Below are 21,731 nucleotides of genomic sequence, written 5' to 3'. Positions count from 1 at the left end.
AGGGTCTTTCTTCAATTGATGGGCTCTGGGTCTGAGAAGTGACATGGCACTGTGACTGCCCATTGGTGAGGTTTATCTCCAGTTTCTGCTCATTTTCATTCATTCTTGATCCATACCTTTGCCAGCCACCCATTTATCTTGCCTCTATATATGCCATGGTCTATGGAGAATCACCACATATCCCTGTAGATCAAAGTCCGGGTTGCCATCCTGAACTTGCTTACTACCTTGCCTCTGATTGAGTGCTACCACATGGCCTCTGCTGTTTCAGAACCTTTCTGTCCCTAGTGACACTGGGGAGCCAGCTCTACAATAAAATCTATAGTCAGCACATTTTACAGCAGATAGTACACCTGAGCTTCTCAGTGATGCCCATGCTTCCCCCACTGCCCCACCTCCTATCTCCTTCTTTGCTCCTTAGTTAAGGACACTTCCTATGGATTCCCTCTAGCAACATTGTCATATAGTAAGAACTTGGGTCTTATATAATAGATCTATTCTACCCTGCCAATTACTCTGTGATCTAAAGATCTGAATCCCTTATTTAACACTCTAGTGAGCCTGATCTCATATTTTCATATATTATTTTAGGTGAGACATTTTTTCTAAGATTCTAGGAGCCATTCCAGAAGTTATTAGGACTGGCTCCCAGAACCTGACAAAGTGTAAATCTCTTTACAGCCTTATATTATGTACCCCTTTCCCACTTACCCTTGGTTTGACACCCCTAAGATCCACTTCCATGCAAGCTTTTTGGGTTCCCGTGGATTCATATTGGTCACATCTTTCCACTGCCTTGGTGAATAATCCTTCTTTTTCTTTAACAGGGCCAGCATTTCCCCAGGTGGGGCCTGTGAGATTTGACCCTGATCATCATTCTAGTAGCCAGTAAGGGAGGTAGGGACAGATCTTGAGGAGGGAAGAAAATGTCTTGCAAGAGATTTGCCACCATGGGGGCTCTGAATATATTTCAGGCAAGGAGATCTGCTGTCTTCTAGAAAGGGATGGGGACAACTTCTGAAGGTAGAGAGTGTCTGGGGAGTCTGGGGGTTCAATGTTCTCAAGCATGCACTCAGATGCTGCTATCACGAGTCTCAGGGAGCCCATTTTTTTTCTATCAAGGCCTTAACTTGGGCATAGTCTTTTGAAGATTTGTTGCTCTTGCAGTCTGATCCTAGGATGCCTTTTAAGCCTGGTCTGTTTTCTGACTGTAGGAGGTGTGATCTCTTCAAACACTATCATGGAGGCCTTCTGTCTGTCATACCATACCTTAAGTTGGTCATTTATGGGCTGACCTGAGTCTGTCTGACCCTGCAGTGCATCAGTAGCATTTGGCAGCACCCAACCAATTCTACAGATCTTATCATTGAGACTTCGTCCAATTATCTCCAATTCTAGATCTGTCAATCATCTAGCATACCCCTTCTCAACTGACTGTGGTGGTCACACTCTTCATAAATTAGGACCAGGCTGCAGGCTCATGCAATGGCTTCCCACATGCCCCCACCTCACTGTGGGGGTAGTCTCAGTTCCCATTGCCCCTCCACGGTGCCCTCCAGGGAATTTTGTGTTTGTATGTGGCAGATGATTGCCACTTTGTGTATCTAATATTCATCACATCTTTGTGATGTTTATCTTGTTTTTGAAGACAGCTTATGTTTTACAATTTTTTGAATTATATTCTACCTATTATAGTGGCATGAGTTTGAAGCAGGGCAGGCTCTAAACAGGAATTCACAACCCAATCTTGACTGGAGTCCCAGCCAGTCTTTTCCTATGTTTTTTATTTTTAAATTGTTTTTAAATTGTTTTATTTTTATTTTGGGGGGTGAGGTGGGGAGAGGGGCAAAGAGAGAGAGAGAGAATTCTAACCCTGGGATCATGACCTGAGCTGAAATCAAGAGTTGGAGGCTCAACCAACTGAGCCACCCAGGTGCCCCTCCTATGTCTACATTTTTAAATAGTTGATGTCTCTAAGTGCATACATCTGAACTGTGCTTTTTTGGTACGTGGCTTTGTTATTATTATGTGGTGGTTGATTTATTATAATAGTTTTTGGGAGTCTACTATGTGTCAGGCATTGTGCTATGCCCTTTACCAAGATTATGTCATTTAATCATTCCTACATATAATCTTCACTTTATCTTCCAGATGAGAAAGTAGAGACTCATAAGGTAAACCAGAGAATAACAGACAGGGGGTGGAAGGGCAAGGTCAGCCACAGACTCGGTGACTCCAGGTCTGGTGTTCCTTCCACCCCACAGTCTTCCCTTTCATTCACTCGCTTGCTCGCTGAATACTAAGAGTGTTCTAAGCTCTGTGCCTTGTATTTTCAGGAGTGTTGGTGCTGATTTGCCATGGGGCTGGTGTAGTCCTTGAGTTAGTGAGGATGTCTGGGCAGAGCTTGGGTCCCCTAAATTGGAAGAGGGGTCAGGAGATGCCTTTCAACCCATGGACTCTTGTGCAAATTAATTTAATGTTCCCTGTCTTGAGCCTGGGTCATGCTTTGGTGGAGTTTAGTACAGTGTTTGCACTGAATCATAACAAGGTTTGTATTTGATTTTCAGCAAATATTGACTAAGGTCCCACAGAGAGCTCTCAGAGTGAAATTAAAGGGGGCTATATCACTAATAATGGGATTTGTATACACAATTTCTCAAGTGAGACTCATGACGGTTTATCTGAAGTTGTTGCTGATGGAACGCCTGGCACAGTGGTAGGACTTGTCTCCCATGTCAGGGAGATCTTTCCCTGCCATTGTCTGGCAAGTGAGTGTTCACCAAGCACTTTACCTCATTACCTGGGGGTGGGAGACAGGCTGGAAGCACCCCCACTTTACACAGAAGGAAACCAAGGCTCAGCAATGATGTGAGCTGTACCCAAAAACTGCTCACGGAGTCCAGTGCTGCCCGGCCAATCTATGCCTCCTTGTCGCTGATCAGTGGTCAGTGGAATTTCTGACTCTCCTGAGCAGACAGCTTGGACATGAGGGGATTCTCAGCCTGGGGGCCAGGCTGGCTTCAGGGAGAGGCCAGGGATCTGGGGTGGGCAATATTGGGCTGCAACTAGACTCCAGAATCCCCAGAACTCTGTTGGGAGTGGTTGGGTAAGAGGGCTGTCAGGACCTGTGTGCAGGCCGGTTGGCTTCAGGGGAGTACTAGAGATGCAATTCCATCTTTGGTTTCTGGAATAGAGGGTGGGCCAAGGCAAGTTTTGAGGTTAACTGAAGTGTGATCATTGTTATCAATTAAAGAGAGGGAAGAAGATTCCTCAACTAAATGGAAACTTTTCCTTTGGTCAGGTGGCAAAAATGGTACTGATGATACAAAGCTGATGACCAGGTACTCGTGCCTCAGGAAGTCAGGGTAACCCTGGGAACCCAGGGCTCCCAGCTCCATTCAAGGTCCAGGTGGAAACCTTGAAGTCCAAAGATGGCTTTGCTGATGGATGTCCTGGCTCAGCCCTGTATGGGAAGAACTGCACCAGGTCCCAACAATGTTGGGGCCAGTCCTAATATAGCAGGCATGCTGCAGAGGCATGGCATGGACAGACAGTAGGCTGAATGAATTTTAAAATCAGACAGGCCTGGGCATAAACCTACTTCTGCCACTTACTAGTTCTGTGATTTTGGGCAAGTTCCTTAACTTCTCAGACTCCCAATCTCCTCACAGTAAAATAGAAGTAATAATAGTGATTGTCTCATGATATAATTCAAGGGTTAACTGAGAAGATAAATGTGAAATTCTGAGCCTCATGTCCAGCACAGAGGAAGTTCCCAATAAATACCAGTGGTTGGTGTTATTGCATTCACTTGTTGGTTCCTGTGAAGTTTTTGTATCATGGAATGACTATCACATCTTTCCTCTTGTTTGCCCGGGAGGGGGCATTGTCTCTCTATGGAACCTGCCATCTTTTTGCTGAGGACTTCTGGGGAGAGAATGTCTCTTAAAACTGCACCTTGGGGAGTCTCCATTGGTTTGGCCAATTTCCTTCCCACTGTCAGGGAGCAAAACTCTCTGAATAAGCACTTACCCCTCCAGCATGCTGACTGCTTGTATTATTTGTGGATGTCATTTTTTCTTATTAGTTGACATTATACAATGCTTAAAGGAGGCATATGCTGAGAAGTGTTGGCAAATCATTAACTAGTGGCTGTGTGCTCTTGCCCTGTAATGCTTTGTGTCCATGACTGTGTGTAGCGATGACCAAGTCATTTGAAAGATCACACAGGGAACAGACATGGTGGGGACTAAAAGTTCTTGGGTCAGGCAGATTTGCTCATGGGTCATCTGTGGGCAAGCCTGACAAACAAAAGGCTTCTGAAGTTGGAGAGGCAGGGTGTCAGAGGAAATGGCCAACCTCTGGTCAATACTCTGTGGCAGGGAGTTCTGACTGTGTCTAATGAGCCAGCTCATCTGGGGCTTCACTCTGACACCAACAGATGACACATTTCAGCATGGATACTTGATACTAAGATAATAACTTGGCCATCTTTTGGCCAAGTGGAAGGTGCTAGCTCAGATGTGGTTTCCTGTGTGAAGACTCCATCAAGAAGCTGACTTGCGTCTTGGTAATGATCACATTTCCAGGATTGGGTCATGAGCCGCTTGTGTACTTCAACCATGTTTGCTGTGTCAGACAGCGTATAGAACTGTAGGGCTTTTGCCGTAAGACATATTGTACCTCTGGATCAAGAGATGATGGATGTCTCCATGTTGTCCCATCTGGCCACTGCCACCACACTAGCAAGTTTTGTTTGGAAGGCCTGGGGTATTGAGAGGGTTGGAGAGGAACTGGCCAGCTGTGCCTGCTGAAGAAACTGTCCAGCCCTACCAGGGAGCTCTGTAAAATCTGTCCTTAGATGCCCAGGGGTGACCAGATCCTTGGAGACTTGAGTCCAGCTACAGCCCAGTGTCCACAGGGGAAGCCCAGTTTCCATCAGGATTGGTACATAAAGTTGGTTCTGGGCTGTCTTTAGTTGGGTGTTCCACTGAAAGAATTCCTGTAGTGTCTCAGAAGGTGATCAATATAGGTATTGTTCCTGATCCCTAAGACAGAACCTGGATATGTCCTGTCTTTGGTCACTGGGGGTTCTGAAACACCACCTTGGAGATGAAACCCCTAGCCCAGAGCATGGAAGCCAGGGTGCATCAGCAGCACCAAATATATAACACTCAGCCACCTAATTCACCCAGGCTTGAGGCTGGGAAGCTGAGCTAGGGAGCGAGAGAGAGAGAGAGAGAAAGAGAGAGAGAGAGAGAGAGAGAGAGAGAGAGCCATAGAGAGAGGATAGAATTTGAGTGAGAACCAGGGAACCACTGAGGAGGTTACTGAGAAGGCCTACCTGCCTATCTCTGGGTCCCTCTGCACAGTGGGAGGCTGAGTGTGCATGGGGGTCTGTCCATCTTCCTTCCTGGGCCAAGCCTGGGTCCTTGTGGCTCCTTCTTTCCTAGATTAGCTGCTCCTGAGACAGGTCCATTCCTTGAGCCTGATGGAGAAGATGCTGTTGACAGAGGTGGAATCTGGGGTTGAGGGATATACCAGGCTGTTATGTTCAGAGTACAGATTCAGGAAATGAGTTCAGTTAAGCCAAAGCAGGGTGGGTAGAGATCAGGCAAATAGGAAAACTTCTCATCATGGCTGTGGATTCTAAGCCCATGGGGTCCTGAGAAGAGGAGCCCCTTGGGCTGGTGAACAGCTTTGCCAAATCATATCCCCATCCCATCCCATCCCAACGTAGGGAGGTGACTTTGTGTTTTGCAAAAAGAACTCTTCAGGTCTGGTCACACACATTTAGTGAAAATGGGAGTTACTCCATAATGCTTGTTTAATTGAAACTGAATGAATGAATGAATGAATGAATCTGAGACTAGTTAATTTATTCATTCCACAAGCGGACTGAACAGTACTAATGGTATACAAGCCCCCCGACCAGAGGATCCCAGAGCCCTGTGCTGCGGGTAGGACAAGGCAAGATTTTCTGACATGTTCCCAGTCCTCAGGCAGCTGCCTCTCTGGGGTTGGCAAAGTAATTGAGTAACTCCTGAGATCTAAAGGGCACATAGGCATTTGCTCTATTGCTACTTTCTTGGGGTATTGGGTAAACTCTTTGGCTGAAATTGCTGCCAGCAGGTAGCTGGAGCCATCAGCAAAATAGAACCAGCACAAATGAGGACAAAGGCACTGTCTGGGAAGGGATGGGACAGAAATTTTTGTCTGGGAGAAGGGTGGCCTGGCAGCTGGGAGCTCCAGGGAGGGGCCAGAGCCACGTCCGTTCTTAGTGTACTTTAATGATAAGCCCTGGGGCACAGGACAGGGCTGTTGGGGCTTGATGCTCGATACTTCCCAGACCTTCCTAAATTTCTGCATGGAGCTTCAGGGCAGATGCCAGTGTACTGGTTGAGGCCTCCTGGAAGGAAAAGCTGAGCCTGTATGGAGATAGCTGGTGGCCATTTAAAGCTGAAAGGCCACATGTCATTTAATAAATAAAATGGGCTACCATTTATTTAGTATTGTCTGTATGCTAGGCTAAGCACTTGACGTGCACTGCCTCATTTAATTTTTTCAGTGATCCTATGAAGTACACACAGTTCCTATCCCCATTTCACAGAAGAGGACATTGAGACATAAGGAGGTTTAGGAGTGGCAGAGTCATCTGTTGACTTTGCAAACTGTGTGCAGAACCTGGAACATTCTGCTGCCTGGATGAGACTATTTTCTTCCTCCCTCCTCCAGCTCAGTGTGGTAGGGATGGGGTGGAATCAATACAAAACTCTAGAATACTGGAATGTTCAAATCATGTGCTTTAGAAACTATGTGGTCAGGGACTGTCAAGAACCCGCCTACCAATATTCCACAAGTTTTCAGACTTGTTCAGATGGGGATTCACCCTATGCCTTGCCTTTCTACCCTGTGCCTCACAGGGTTCTCAAAGCAAGATATGAACAAGGCAGAGATCCCCAGGGGGCCTTGGTTAAAAACCCTCTTAACCAGAACCTTCAGGGGCGCAGCCAAGGAATCAGACATTTCAACAAACTCCTCACAATGGATATATTTGACAAAGGACTTGCCATCCAGAATATATCAAGAATGCCTACAAATCAAGGACAGGAAATATGATTCAATAAGAAGATAAGCAAAAGATCTGGACAGGTGCTTCACCAAAGAAGATATACAAATGGCCAATAAGTACATAAAAAATGCTCAGCATCATCAGTCACCAGAGAAATGCAAAGTAACACTACAGTGAGCTATCTTTCACACCCACCTGAATGGCCAAAGGTAAAAAGACCGACATTACCAACTACGAGTGAAGATGTGGAGCACCTGGACCTCTCGTGCATTATGAGTGGAATGCAAAATGATATGATCATTTGGAAAACTGTTAGCATTTTCTCCTAAAGCTGAATATATGCATGCCTTCTGACCCATCGCTTGCACTCCTGGGTATATATCAAGAAATATGAGTGACTTGTGTGCACCAAAAGATAGAAACAAGAATGTTCATGGAAGCTTTACCCGTAACAACCCCAAACTGGAAAGTCACCCAGATGCTTACCAACAGGAGAATGGATAAACCAGTTGAGTACAACCACACGATGAAATATTGCTCAGAAATAAAATAGAAAACAGCTACTGATATGTACTGATATGTATATCGGCACAGGTGAGTCTCAAAAACATTACACTGAACACACAAACAAAACCATTTAAATGAAGTCCAAAAACTGATGGTGATAGAAGTTAGAATCATGGTTACCTTGGCAGAGGGGTCAGTGACAGAAGACAGGATGGAAATTCTGAGTGATGGAAATGCTCTAGATCTTGACCTGGGTGGTGGTTACACAGTGTATATGCAAGTTAAAATTCATTGAGCTGGACACTTGAGAAACCTTACTGGATATGTGTTATACTTTAAAAATGATAAACCAAAATTCTAGTTGAAGACATGGCCTTGTGGCCTCTCACACAATCAGTAGGGGTCACCCTGTACCCCTGTGGATGTCTCCAACCCCACTCCAAGCCCCTTGGAGCTCTTCTCCGAGATCCCAAGGGCCTGCCAGATAGCCCCCTCCCCATTCTCCAGGGAGAACTCCTGGGGACCCCTCACATCCTCAGTTTTGGCTATTGGTCTGGCAGTGTGGCCTATGGTACCAGGTCCTGGAGGGACAAGAAAACTCTGCCCCAAACCACTGTCCTGCATGGAGGCCTCTCTCCAGCTAGTGATGCTGGCCACAATCTGCCAGGCTTCAGGCTCCCTGCCATGCTATTCAGAGTGGGGAACTTATGCCCTGGCATTTATTCCTCCTCCCCTTCAGACCATGTGAGTCTACTATGGCCCCCTGGGGGTTGCCTTCCATTCCCTCCAGTGTGGCAGCAGGCAGTGGTGACAGCACTTGGCCAGGTCTCTGGGACTTCCAGGTCCATTGTCATTCACTTCCAGGTGGCAGGGCATCTGCAAACAGTCTGCACCCTCTGGAGCCAGGACTCATCCTGACCTGGTACCCACTGTGCCCGTTGTCTGACCTCAGCTTACTGAGCTCCCCATGAGGAGCGGTCAGGATGAGAATAAGTATACTCATTTTTAGGTAAAGAAACTGAGGCCCAAAGAAGTGACAGCTGTCACTCCCGGCCTAGGGAGATCCTAGTTGAGAGATAAGTCTCCTAGGGGAAAGCGAGGCTGACAGACGAGGAGGGATAGTATCCTGATTACCGAGCCTTGGATCCAGCAATGCCTGAAGCCATATGGCCCTGGACTTTTCCATCAGTGGGACAACTTCCCCCATTTTGATTAAGTCAATTTGAGTTAGGTCTTGTTACTTATAACCACAGGTCCCTGACTGGCACAATAGTGTGTGTGGGGTGTCAGTGGTGGGCCACTCTGAGTGAGGCACAGAGAGGAGGAAGATGTGGTTCCTGTTCCCAGGGACCTCACAGTCTCCAGGGCGTTTAGCTTAGGAAATGACAGCATCACCTAAGATGCAGTGAGTGGACAGGCTCTACTCTCCCAGGACCCTGTCTGTGAGGAGGAAGTCCTCATGGAGCTCTGGGCATGGGGGGGTGGGCTCCAGAAGAGACTTGGTACAGCCTTCTGTGTGGATTGGCTGCTTCAGCCAGTCTCTGACTCCCATAGTCACTTCTCTATGTAGGGTCCTTCTTGCTGTGCTCTCAGGCCACTTCTTCAGAGCCACTGAGTGTGGGGATAGCACATAACAATGGGACAGTGGGCAGTCCCAGGACTTCTGCTAGGAGTTTCTGAGTCTCCTCTTCCCTAGCAGCCACCTTCACTGTCTCTGAGCGATGAAGCCCATTATTTGTAGGGGGCCTTTTTGTAGCCTTTATGATGGGTCTCCCCATGGCTATTCCTCACTGGACCCTAGTCATGGGGCCCTGGGTATACATAGGAGAGAACAGATACCATCTGCCTTTGTAGAGGCTATGATCCAATGGGGAAACAGAGCATGAACAAGGGACAGCATGGCTAAAGAAAATAATTCAGATCCTAGGATATACTATGAAGGAAACAATCAGGGTTCATGTGACAGAAAACAATGGTGGTGGTGGGAAGGCTACTTTACACAAAGAAGTTAGGACAAGCCTTTCCGCGGACATTTCAGCTGAGACTTCATTGATGAGAAAAGCTTGGGAAGAGAGTTCCAAGAAGATAGATTAGTACATGCAAAGGTCTTGAGGTGAAATTAAGTTTGAAGATTTTGTGGCATAGAAAGACCAACACGGCTGGGCCATGTGAATGAGGAGGAGGGGGAGCGATGAAGTGGGGAACTAGTGGGAAATGGGTCACACCAAGCCTTGTAAATCATAATAGGGAGAATACATTCAATCCACGTTATGGTAGAAATCCACAGGAGGGCATTAAGCAGGGGAGAAACATAGTTTGACCTGACTTTATGAAAGATCATCCTGGTTTCTGTGTGGAGAATGCACTAGAGGGAGCAAGTAGCCCCCATCCTGGGTGCAGTGGTCTTGGAAAGGGGCGAGGGTGACTTGGAGCCCAGGATGACAAGGATACCTTTGGAGAGGGGACAACAGATTCTCGTCTTCCTTTTGAACTGCATCCCCATCGATCTCATCTTTCTTTCCTTCTTCCCTGCACCCCTTCCTGCACAGTGGGCCGCCCTGGGCTGGATGCTGGGCACAGCCAGAGCCCAGCTCCAGCTCCAGGAGCCCCACCCTGTGCATGAGCATCACCATCACACCCAGCCCCAGGCAGTGGATTTCTTCAGCTAGACTCTCCCGCTAGTTGCACAACATGTTGTCAAAGGGAGACACTGTTGAAATCACAATGCTGAAGCTGTGGTAATAGCCTCCTCAATCAGTAATCAAGGTCCTCGGCTCAATTTGGGTAGCAGCTTTATGTGGTGGTTTAATTCATTGTACACCAATTTCAGTTGTGCATTAATTACAGGCGGCTGAATAGTAATTAACTAATCACCATGTCACTCCTTCTCTGTTAGGAACAACCTCATTAATTCCAGTCTGCAAGGCCGCTGGTGTCTTTTGCCATCGCCGCCCCCCCCTCCCCGCCCCCCGCCAACCCTGAACTCTCTCCTTCTCTCTTTTTGGCTGCTCTTGACTTATAATCAAATATGAAATTCATGCATTTTTTAATAAGTTCTCGGCTGTTTTTGCCACTGAAAAATTCATGGCATTACGCAGTCCCTTTAAATAATGTTTATTCATTATACATTTCTTATCTACATGTTTGGTGCTGTCTGCTCTTACCAACAAGCTTTGGCACTGTCTTGGAGGGTGTTGGGGCTGGTCTGGGGCCATCTTGGGTAATGGGGGAAGGACTGCCCTGGAGGCGTCGGTGGTTTCCTGGCAATCACAGCATTTGGGTAAGTAGCATTTCCTCCCTTGGGGTTTTACTGAGGCTAGTCTCTGCCATGTGCTCTGTCTTACAATCGTGTTTGTCATTCCCCACCTCCACACCCTTGCCCGCGCCTGTCCTCTCCTTTGGCAGTAGTATCTCCTTCCATTCTGCTTGACTGTGAGCCAGACGTCTAGGCCCAGATCAAAAGCCACTTCCTCCAAGATGCCCTCCCTCCCCATGGTTCTGTCCAAACTTTGGTCTTCCCCAGGTTGTGTGTGTTGCTGTTGTAACACTTTTCACACTCTTAGCCACAAATCCAGAGCACAATTCAGTGCTCACTTCCAGACCCTAGTGGGAGCCCCTTCGGTGGTGTAGAGTTAGGGCAGCATCCACAGCCACTGTTCTTTTTGGTTGGAATAAGCCCCCATGAGGCAGCCTTGCAAGATTCTTACTTCATTTCAGATATGAGAACTCAGCAGGAAGAAAGGTTTGCCTAATTAACCACCAGTAAGTGGATGAAGGAGGACAGCAGCCCAGGTACCCTGATTTCTGAGTAACAGAAATTATCATCCACTGTCCCTGGATGGCCACTCTTTTTGAGACATGAGACCCCTGCCTGAGGTTGAGGGGATCTTATTCTTGTTTCCACCTGGTCAGTTGGCTCTACTGTCAAATACATCTGCACGTGTCCATTGCTGACCCCACTCCTGCCAGACACTAAGGTTCGCTGCTCCTTCTGCCCAGCTATCTGCTCCATTGGCCCCATGTCTTCATTTAGTCCCAGCTTAAATGCCACCTCCTTCAAGAAGCCCTCCTTGACCACTCTTCCTAAAGGGCTCCCCAGTTACTCTGCTCCCTATCACTGAGGTTTATTCTTCATCTGACATTATCTTGCTCATTTACTTGTTTAGCAGTTTGTGGTCTGTATTTTCTACTAGAGCATAAGTCACACCAGAGGGGGGGGACCATGTCATCTTTCTTGACTGTGTACCCTCAGGACCTGCAGGAGTCTGCACCCCAGATACCCTGCCGTGTCTTATGGCTGGATAAAGACCAGACTCCTCAGTGTGACCCACAGAGGACATGTCTTCCGGCTTTGCCAAGGGTGCTAGATCCATTTCTCTCCAGATTTAAGCTGGGCCTGTAAGCACAGTGTTGACCGATAGAAATGCGTTGCCAATGTGGGATTTAAATTTTTCTAGTAGCAGATAAAAAGCTTCTGCACAGCAAAGGAAACAACCAACAAAACTAAAAGGCAACCCATGGAATGGGAAAAGATATTTGCAAATGACATATCGGACAAAGGGCTAGTATCCAAAATCTATAAAGAGCTCACCAAACTCCACACCTGAAAAACAAATAACCCAGTGAAGAAATGGGCAGAAAACATGAATAGACACTTCTCTAAAGAAGACATCCGGGTGGCCAACAGGCACATGAAAAGATGTTCAACGTCGCTCCTTATCAGGGAAATACAAATCAAAACCACACTCAGATATCACCTCACGCCAGTCAGAGTGGCCAAAATGAACAAATCAGGAGACTATAGATGCTGGAGAGGATGTGGAGAAATGGGAACCCTCTTGCACTGTTGGTGGAATGCAAATTGGTGCAGCCGCTCTGGAAAGCAGTGTGGAGGTTCCTCAGAAAATTAAAAATAGACCTACCCTATGACCCAGCAATAGCACTGCTAGGAATTTGCCCAAGGGATACCGGAGTACTGATGCATAGGGGCACTTGTATCCCAATGTTTATAGCAGCACTTTCAACAATAGCCAAATTATGGAAAGAGCCTAAATGTCCATCAACGGATGAATGGATAAAGAAATTGTGGTTTATATACACAATGGAATACTACGTGGCAATGAGAAAGAATGAAATATGGCCTTTTGTAGCAACGTGGATGGAACTGGAGAGTGTGATGCTAAGTGAAATAAGCCATACAGAGAAAGACAGATACCATATGGTTTCACTCTTATGTGGATCTTGAGGAACTTAACAGAAACCCATGGGGGAGGGGAAGGAAAAAAAAAAGTTAGAGTGGGAGAGAGCCAAAGCATAAGAGACTGTTAAAAACTGAGAACAAACTGAGGGTTGATGGGGGGTGGGAGGGAGGGGAGGGTGGGTGATGGGTATTGAGGAGGGCACCTTTTGGGATGAGCACTGGGTATTGTATGGAAACCAATATGACAATAAATTTCACATATTGAAAAAAAATTTTTTTTTCTAGTAGCTATGTTTAAAAAAAGTGGAAAGTAACAGGAGATGTTAATTTTCATAATATACTTTCCCTAACCTAATAGAGTCGAAATGTTATCATTTCACCATGTAATCAACACAAAAAAAATTTATCAATGAGGTATTTTACATTCCTTTTTCTGTGCTCACGCACACTCAGTCTGAAGGATTAAGACACTGGGCCTCACCGGGAACTCAGCTGTGCTCTGGAGGGATTAAAACAAGATGGTAGGGCTTGGCTGGTCAAGGTCGGTGGCTATGTACTTGGAGGCCCTGCTGGTGTGAAGCGGTCGTCAGCTACTCTGCAAATCAGTGGAGTACTGCTGCCCCTGTGCAAATGCTCAGCCACCCTCCCCCACTGGACACTCTGTAGACCCAGAGCAAAGGGGAGGGGCATGTCCCTGGCCCAACCCAGGATTCTTGAAGGCTGTGCTTTCAGACATTTGATCCGGCTTCTACTTTCTAGGCTCCTCATCAGGAGGTCTCTGACTGCCCCCACGGGACATCTTTCTTCTCCAGGGAGAGTGATGGGGGTGAGGGTGAGGCAAACCCACTGAGTGATTTGCAGAACACCATAGGCGCCTGTCACAGCCTGAGGACTCAGAGCCACCCACTGCTCCCACCATAGCCTGGGCTGACAGGAAGGGCATCACCCCCTGGAAGAGATTTGTCATCAGGGGCTGGGGAGGTCCAGCCTGGTTGTAAGGGCTGTCTGCCCCTGTGCCCTTGGCCCTCAACACAGTACCCAAGGGTGAGGGTGGTGAGACTAGGTCCTAGTGCATCCAGCTTGACTTCTCACCCAGGGAAGGTGCTCGCCACCTGTTCCCAGCCTGTGAGAAGCTAGGGACACATAGCCTGACCCCACGGAACTCCCAGGATAGGGGGGCAGTGGGCAGGTTGGAGGCATGAAGGCAAAGAGGGCTGTGGCAGGAGATGTCTGCTGCTCCTATAGGGATATCGCTGGAACTTTTTGGAAGTGGCATTGAGTTGGCCAGGAAAGGGCTTTTGGCTGGGCAGATAGGCTCCTCCCTAGTGACTGGGTTTCAGCTAGTTGATGCCAACCATACGGGCACCCTCTGGCTAGGCTAGGCTGGGCTGGGCCTGGGGCTGGGCTTACTGCCACCCTCCTACTGGAAACACCACTCAGGTCCCAGGCAGAGGCTGGGAGAGGACAAGAGAGACAATCAGATGGGAAAGTTGGGGTACTACGAAAAGACATTTTAGTTGAGAGAGAGAGAGAGAGAGAGAGAGGATACACACTTGTACTGTCGGCAAGGAACCAGAAAGCAGAAGGCTGAGAGAGCCCTGTGTGGCTCTGGAGCAGGATGTGGCTTCCTCCAGACCCCTGGGCCCTGCACTGTTGCAAGAAGCAGAATTCCTCCAGGCCTGACTGCAGTCCCGCTCCATCCCAGAGCCCGGCTTGATTTTTTAGCAAAGATATTTGAGGAAGGGAGAGAGCACTGACCAGGAGTCCCATGATGAACCTGCTCTCATCCTGCTGCTAACACTTTGATGTCCTTAAGCAAGCAGCCCTCCATCCCAGAGCTGAGGTTTTCTCCCCTACACTAGGTAAATAAAGAGCTTGCCTTGTCCACCACCCAGACCTGTGAAGAAGATAAAATTAAGTACTAGATGCAGAAGAATTTTGCAAAGGGTACAGCACCTTGTAAGTGTGAGTGATGGGGGCAGGCTTGTAAACATGGCTGTGGGCTGGCTAATTCTCTTCTTATTTGCGAGGCTGGGTGATTGCCTGCACTTGGCTTCTGAAGGGACCAAATGCAGGCTTTTTTGTCTGACTCCCAGGAGTCAAAATGGCCTTTAGTCCTTAACTGCAAATTTGGGAGCCCAAGTGGGATATTTCAAAAATTGCCAAGTGGATTTGTGCAGAGAGCACTGCATCGAGGGGAAATCTCTGTATAGTTCTGTTCTCATGAGGACACAAGAAGTGTCATCAAGACAAAATACCGTGAGGATATACAGTCAGTTTTCAGCAGTGTCTCGGGGGGTGTCGGGGTGACAGTTACAGGCTGTTTATGGTGGCGCCACTAGACAAGTAGGCATACATCACGGGCACTTAATTTTCCAGAAAAGTACCTACTGTGGAGGCTATAAACCCAGTACACTCCTGGAAGAATTATCACATGAGGATAGTGTCTTATCAGAGATGTGATGAGGCATTCAACAATGATGCTGCATGCCAAAAAGCAAAAAGAAAGAAAAAAAAATGCCTTAAAACAACTCTTGTAATAGCGGGGATAGAAGGGAAGCAATTAAGATTCTGCTGCAATTTTTATAATAAGATGTCTCCTCCAGCTAATGACACAAGATGTTTACTGCTGACAATTGTTGACATTAATGTGCATCCAGGGTTATATGGACCCCGCTCTCAGGCACAGAAGTCTTTTAATTATTGACACACAGCAATTTGGAAAGCCTGAGGATTCTCACAACACATCCACAGCCACAGGCTCCGTTGTGTCTAGGCAATTGGAGTGGCTTTAGCAACTGCATTTGGCTCTGCAGGCTTAGCCTGCTTTGTCTTTAATATCAGATTTGGAAGAGGAGGTAATGGGTGACTGTGAGGCAGCAGCCAGGGCAGGGCTGTTTGGCAGAGTATCTGGAATGCATTCTCGGGCAAGGCTGCTTCTAGGGAAGGAAAGGTGGCCTTGCTGGGTCACCATTTTCCAAAGTGGCTTTCCTTGACCCCTGGTCCTGACACATGCTCTGAGAAGTGTTCTGCGGTCATCTAGTTTGGGAAACACTGCATTTGATGGCTCTCCCTGCAGAGTTGTATATATACCACACAGTGAAGGCCCTGAGAAGTCCCGTGGTAGATACTTGTTCAATTTCTTTTAATCCACCCTTTCCCACATTTTCTTGATGGCGGAATCACATCGCACCCTTCCACCCACCCTGGGTAGCATGTGCCAGAACATTCTGTAGAAGAGCTCTGAGGCACAAACTTTGGGAAAGGCCTCCCTAGGGCTCCTGGTATCAGGCTGGGCCCAGTTACTAAACAGCAGCATTCCTGAGAGCTTGCAGTGTGTGGGTCCTGTGCCTCAGCTCTCAGGGACCTCATTCTCCACTGGCTCCTTCATTCCAGCCTAGGATGCACAAACACGTGAGTCAGAGGATAGGGTGGGCAACCTCTCACGTGACCTCTGTGCCAAGGCAGAGGCTTCGCTGGGGCACAGCTGCTTTGTGGCCTAGTGGGGTAGGGTTCCTCTTGTCCTGTACTCCCAGTCCTAGGGCTGAGCGTGGTGTTCTGAGGGTGGCGTTAACTCTATGCTAACTCCTTCCTGTGCCCTGCACCATCTGACTGTGTTTAGCCTCCAGAATGCCCCTGGAGTGCTTCGTGACCCATACATACCCTACCCTCTCATTGTAGGCCACCATGGACATCTGCTTTGCCTGCTCACCAGTGAATTCTCTCTTCTGGTAACACACCCTGATTTTCCTCTGGGAGCTGCCCTCTCCTACTCTCAGCCCATGTGTTTCAGGTGGGTGTGACCCCGGCTCTCCATCTGAGTCTGGGATGGCCATGTGGCCCAGGCCTGGAAAATCAGTGCAGTACCTCCCCGGCCACAGTCGGGTGTGCACCTGACCTGAGTTGGGCCACCAAAAGAGGCTGTGTCCTGCTGGGTTTCCCCAGAAGCAGACCTGGAGATGAGAATCTGAGTGCACAGAATTGGCTTTGGAGTTGATCCAGGAAGTGCAGGTGGGGAAGAGAAGTGAGTGAAGGGAAAGAAGATAGTAAGCAGGTTTCTGCTGTGGGTAACTGGGCTCGGTGGCTCTGGGAATCTCTGGGAGATGCTGTGGAACATGCCTCAGAGTGGCACTGATGGAAGGGTGGGGAACCAGCTATTCATCCACCAGCTCCTGGGCACATTTCATGAAGGCTGCTCCTGGGCTCATTTGATCCAGGACCCTTCTGCTCTGCTCTGCTCTGCTTTGGGCACTGGCCTAGCATGCTCCTGTGAGCAGAGACTGCCTCTGGGTGCAGTTGCAGAGGTTGGCATGGGCTAAATGGTGAATGACGGGTGGGAGTGAGTAGGCACCTTAGCACCATGCCTGTTTCCCCAACACCTACGGAACCTAAGCCACCTTGCCCGGCCTTCCTTCTTGTGAGGCTGCCACCATGTCCCCTTTTTGTCTTTTCAGGGTGTGTTCTGGATTTCTTTATCCCTCTAGGAACTGTGTTTTACAACCAGCCCTTCTGACACCAAGTGTGTGGGTTGTTGTTCTCCCTCGCACACCAACCAATCCCCCATTTCTCCAGATGCCAATTAGGGGCCCTACAACTTCATTCCAGTCTCATACTAACTACCTGGAATCAGTGCAGACCCAACAGGATAAGAGCTCACTCCTGTGAGACTGCACTCACTTCAGATGCCAGTCACAAGTCCTGGGCCACGTGGATGTCTGACCAGTAGGCTATGAATTGTGAGTTCCCAAAACCACCTTCCGGGGTTTGAAAATTTGCTTGACTGACTCACAGAACTCAAGGAAGTGCTTTACTTACTGCCAATGGTTTGTTATAAAAGATGCAACTTGGGGCGCCTGGGTGGCTCAGTCGGTTGAGCGTCCGACTTCGGCTCAGGTCATGATCTCGCGGTCTGTGAGTTCGAGCCCCGCGTCAGGCTCTGGGCTGATGGCTCAGAGCCTGGAGCCTGCTTCCAATTCTGTGTCTCCCTCTCTCTCTGCCCCTCCCCCGTTCATGCTCTGTCTCTCTCTGTCTCAAAAATAAATAAATGTTAAAAAAAATGCAACTTGGGAGCAGCTAAGTGGAAGAGATACGGAGGATGAGGTGTGGGGGAGGGGCAGGGATCATCCATCCACTCCAGCATGTCAACCCTGCAAGTGCGTGGATGCTTTCACCAATTGGGAAGTTCTTTAACCACTCCATTTAGGTTTTTGTTTTCTTTTTTTTTTTTAATTTGTTTTTTTATTTTCTGGGTTTTTAAAAATTTTTTTTTAATGTTTATACATTTTTGAGAAAGAGACACAGAGAGCAAGCAGGGAAGGAGCAGAGAGAGGAGGAGACACAGAATCCGAAGCAGGCTCCAGGCTTTGAGCTGTCAGCACAGAGCCTGATGCGGGGCTCGAACTCGCGAACCATGAGATCATGACCTGAGCCGAAGTCGGACACTTAACCAACTGAGTCCCCCCAGGTACCCCTGTTTTCTGTTTTTTAATGGAGGTTCCACTGTATAGGCATGATTGAGCAAATCACTGGCCATTGGTGACAAACTTAATTTATAGTTTCCTCCCCTTCTGGGAAGTGTGTGGGAGGGGAAAAAAAAGCTGAAATTTCTAGCTGTCTAATCATGCCTTGGTCTTTCTTGGCCAGCCCCCCATCCTGAAGTCATCTAAGGACCCCCAAGGCCTCATTAGCATATAAAAGACACTCTTACCACTCAGAAGATCCCCAAAGTTTTAGGAGCTGTGTGCCACCAACCTGGGACAAAGACCCAGTTAAGTTCCAGTCTGTGACGCACTAAAGTGACCACTGTCTCTGGGAGTAGTTGTATCACTTGAGAAATGCATCTCGTAATGGTGGAATCACAGACAGTGGGGATGGGGTACGGGCTTCTCCCAGTGCCCCAAATCCTCCTGGTGGATGGTGGATGCACTGATGATTTTGCCCCCTTGAATGTGGAGATAAGTGGGCTTTCTTTCTTGCTCTCTTGAGGTTGAGGTGGGGGGGGGCACATAGTCTGAGTAGGAGTAATTGGAGATAATGTAGCTGTTTACATAGTAAGTGCCATTGTTGCTTTATTTTGTGCTACATTTTGCCCTAACTCTAGAAAACATAGAGCTAAAAAAAGAAAAAAACAAAAACCAAAAAACGCAGACATTACAATTTTCCTTACATCTTGGGTTTTTGCTAAAGATTAAAAAAGCTACTTCTATAATTTATTCCTAAAACTGCTTTGGAAATGCCATCATCAAGACCAAAATGCACCAGGCAATAGTTAGAAAAGCAAATAATACTCTCTCCTCGTTTGCTTAAAACCATCACAGCATCGTGCAATCTGTGAATAGCACCCAGCCTATCCCCTGAGTCTTGTGTGCATTTGGGAAATTAATTATGACTCTCTTATAAACGTCATAGAAATGATGCACATGGCCATCAGCTTGCTCCATTTCTGCAGGCTGCAGCTATTAAGGCTGCAAGTGGCTCTGTGAGCCTTCGCCAGGCTGTGTGTGCTGGCAAAGGAGTTCTGGGCAGGGAGGGGAAGGAGCAGGAGGCAGGACAGAGACAGTTCTCAGAGGAAGGCTCTAGAAGTCCTTGTGAGCTCCAGGCTCTGCACCTCTTGTGATGGGGCAGGTCTCTCCGTCTGCCTGAGCCTCTGTTGCCTCATCTGTAAAGCAGGCACCACCATAACAGTACCTGGCAGAGCTGTTGGAGGGCCAGGCGGGGAGGTCAGGGAGGGACTCAGCAGAGCACTCAGCATGTGTCACTACTGTGTCTGGCCCTGAAGGCAGGAGTCCCTGGAAAAGCAGTGAGAGAAGAAGTAGGGGCCTGTGGGGGGGATGTTAGCAGCCCCTGACCCCAGGGAGCCTCCTAGCTCACAGCCCATACAAGAGAGGCTGGCCTCTGCCTCCACCTCAGGTGCCACCATGTGTGGACTTTCCCATCTCAGACCCCTTCTCTGTGCTGACTCCACTCTCTGGGCTGTCTTTCTCTCTGGCAAACTGCCTCCACCTGTCAAAATCCTACAAGCTCAAACACCATCTTCCAAGAGGCAGCAGGGCATGGAAGGTAGAACAGGCTCCCAGCCTGAATGCCTGGGTCCAAATCCAGATTCCACCACTCACTGGCTGAGTGACCTTGGACAAGTCACTTACCTTCTCTTTTTTTTCTCGTTTTCTTATCCATAAAATGATGATAATAGTACCTACCTCCTAGGGTTGTTGTTGGCCTGAAAGAGTTAACACACGGAATGCGCTTAGAACAGTGTCTGACACTGTTAACAATAATACATTTTGGAAAATGCCTTTGGCCCATTAAAGACTTAGTTTCTCCTCTTCTAGCATGGTCATCACTGCATCCACCCTCCCTCCAAAAGATCTAGCAAAGAGCCTTGCCCATAGTACATGCTCAATACTCACTGAAGAATGAAAGGAAGTTAGGGAGATTGTGGGTCAGAGGTGCTGATCCTTCTCTCCTTCTTTCCTCTCCCCTCCCTTCCAGCACATATCCCCTCATGCCAGCAAGGCTCTCTGGGTAGCTGAGCCTTTCATGGAGCCGACTCAGACAGCAGGTGGGCAGGTGCCCCGGGCCCAGGGCTGCAAGGAGGCTGTGCCAATGTTCAGCTCCTTCTCTGGGCTACTCCTCCACCCTATCAGCCATTCCTGATTGGCAGAGTGTTTCCTTCCGAGGCCCTGGGGCCACCTGCCCTTTGTTCCGTCCTTCCTCTCTGTGCCAGGGAATGAAGGCCACTGTGAAAAAGCAGGGAGGCCACATGGTCACTGAGTGTCGAGTGCACAATGTATGTGAGCTGACCAGGGCAAGGGCACTCAAAACGCCATCAGAGTCTCTCCTCAGTGTTCTATGTTGTTTATGCCTCAGGGCCTTTGCACTTGCTGTTTCTGTCCCTGGAATAGTCCATCCCCAGAATTTCCTGAGACTGGCTCCTCCTCAACTTTTACATACCTTCTCATGTATCATGTCTCCAAGAGGCTCTTCCTGACCTCTGTGACCAAAGCAGAGTCCCTCCCTCCAACCCAAGCCCTTCCCACTGACTACTGTGTATTCACTTGCTCGCTTGTTCTCTCTCTGCTCCCCTGGAACAAGCAGTAACTTTGGAAGTTTGTCCTCTGTCTGGCTGCAGCGTGTGGTAGATGTTGCTTTCATTAATGAACTAACAAAAGCAGGATGAAGTGCCCTGGGAACCCGTTGACCAAGCTGGTGAGCCCCCCGTGGGTCTGTGCCACCAAAGCCCCAACCCATCTGAGCCCTGATGCTCACCACCCAGGCTGGGGTGGCTGGCCCAGTGTGCACCCACAGCTGGTCAAGCCTCAGGGCCCTGCCCATTTCACACTGCGGGCTGAAGTTGCCTCCTCCCAGCCCCTCCTGGGTGCCTGAGAGAGTGAGAGGCTCAGGCCAGGCCTCTGCCAGGGTGGGTGGGGTGCAGCTGGGGTGTGTGAGGACCAGGCAGGACAAGGCAGGGGTCCCCTGGCCCTCTTCCACATGGTCAAAGGCACTGATGGGCCTTGTTCTCCAGGGAGCTGGGTTTGTAAGATGAGGGTCTCCTTTCATGCCCAGACTCTTCCCAGAGGAAGTCTGGGGGGTGGTGTGGTGTGTGCAGAGGTGGGGGGGCAGGAAGTCTGGGGGATGCACTAGGGGCTTTCTGACAGTGCCGAGAAGGCAAGCCACGGCCTGGGGATGGAAGGGTCTGGTGCCTGCAGCTCTGCTGGTCTGCCCAGAGGGAGTTACACCCTGAGAGGGGAAAATGGCTAGTGCCACTCTCACAGGGTTCCTCCTACTCCCAGGGGGATGGGGAGGGGGCACAGGTGGCAGAGTCTTTGAGGACAGGTTCCTGAAAGCCTCGCTCCCTCAGCAGGACCCTCTCTAAATGTTCAGATGTGCCTGGTCCTGCCTTCAGACTTCTGCTCGCTGGCTCCCAGGCCTGCCCCCTACACTGTCACATCA

The 21,731-nt window shown here is 48.7% G+C and overlaps 1 long non-coding RNA gene across 1 annotated transcript; it reads left to right on the top strand.

Annotated features, from left to right (window-relative positions):
* The first annotated feature begins 6,100 nt into the window (after positions 1-6,100).
* Positions 6,101-19,475, top strand: LOC128313234 (uncharacterized). Its single transcript, XR_008293629.1, has 4 exons — positions 6,101-7,666; positions 16,461-16,572; positions 17,234-17,519; positions 18,075-19,475. It is a non-coding gene; the product is annotated as an uncharacterized LOC128313234 (long non-coding RNA).
* The last annotated feature ends 2,256 nt before the right edge of the window (positions 19,476-21,731 follow it).

This window comes from Acinonyx jubatus, chromosome E2, assembly GCF_027475565.1.
Source record: "Acinonyx jubatus isolate Ajub_Pintada_27869175 chromosome E2, VMU_Ajub_asm_v1.0, whole genome shotgun sequence".
In the NCBI taxonomy this organism is placed as follows: domain Eukaryota; kingdom Metazoa; phylum Chordata; class Mammalia; order Carnivora; family Felidae; genus Acinonyx; species Acinonyx jubatus.
The sequence above is the reverse complement of the archived record's forward strand: the minus strand, read 5'-3'. Positions and strand labels throughout refer to the sequence as shown.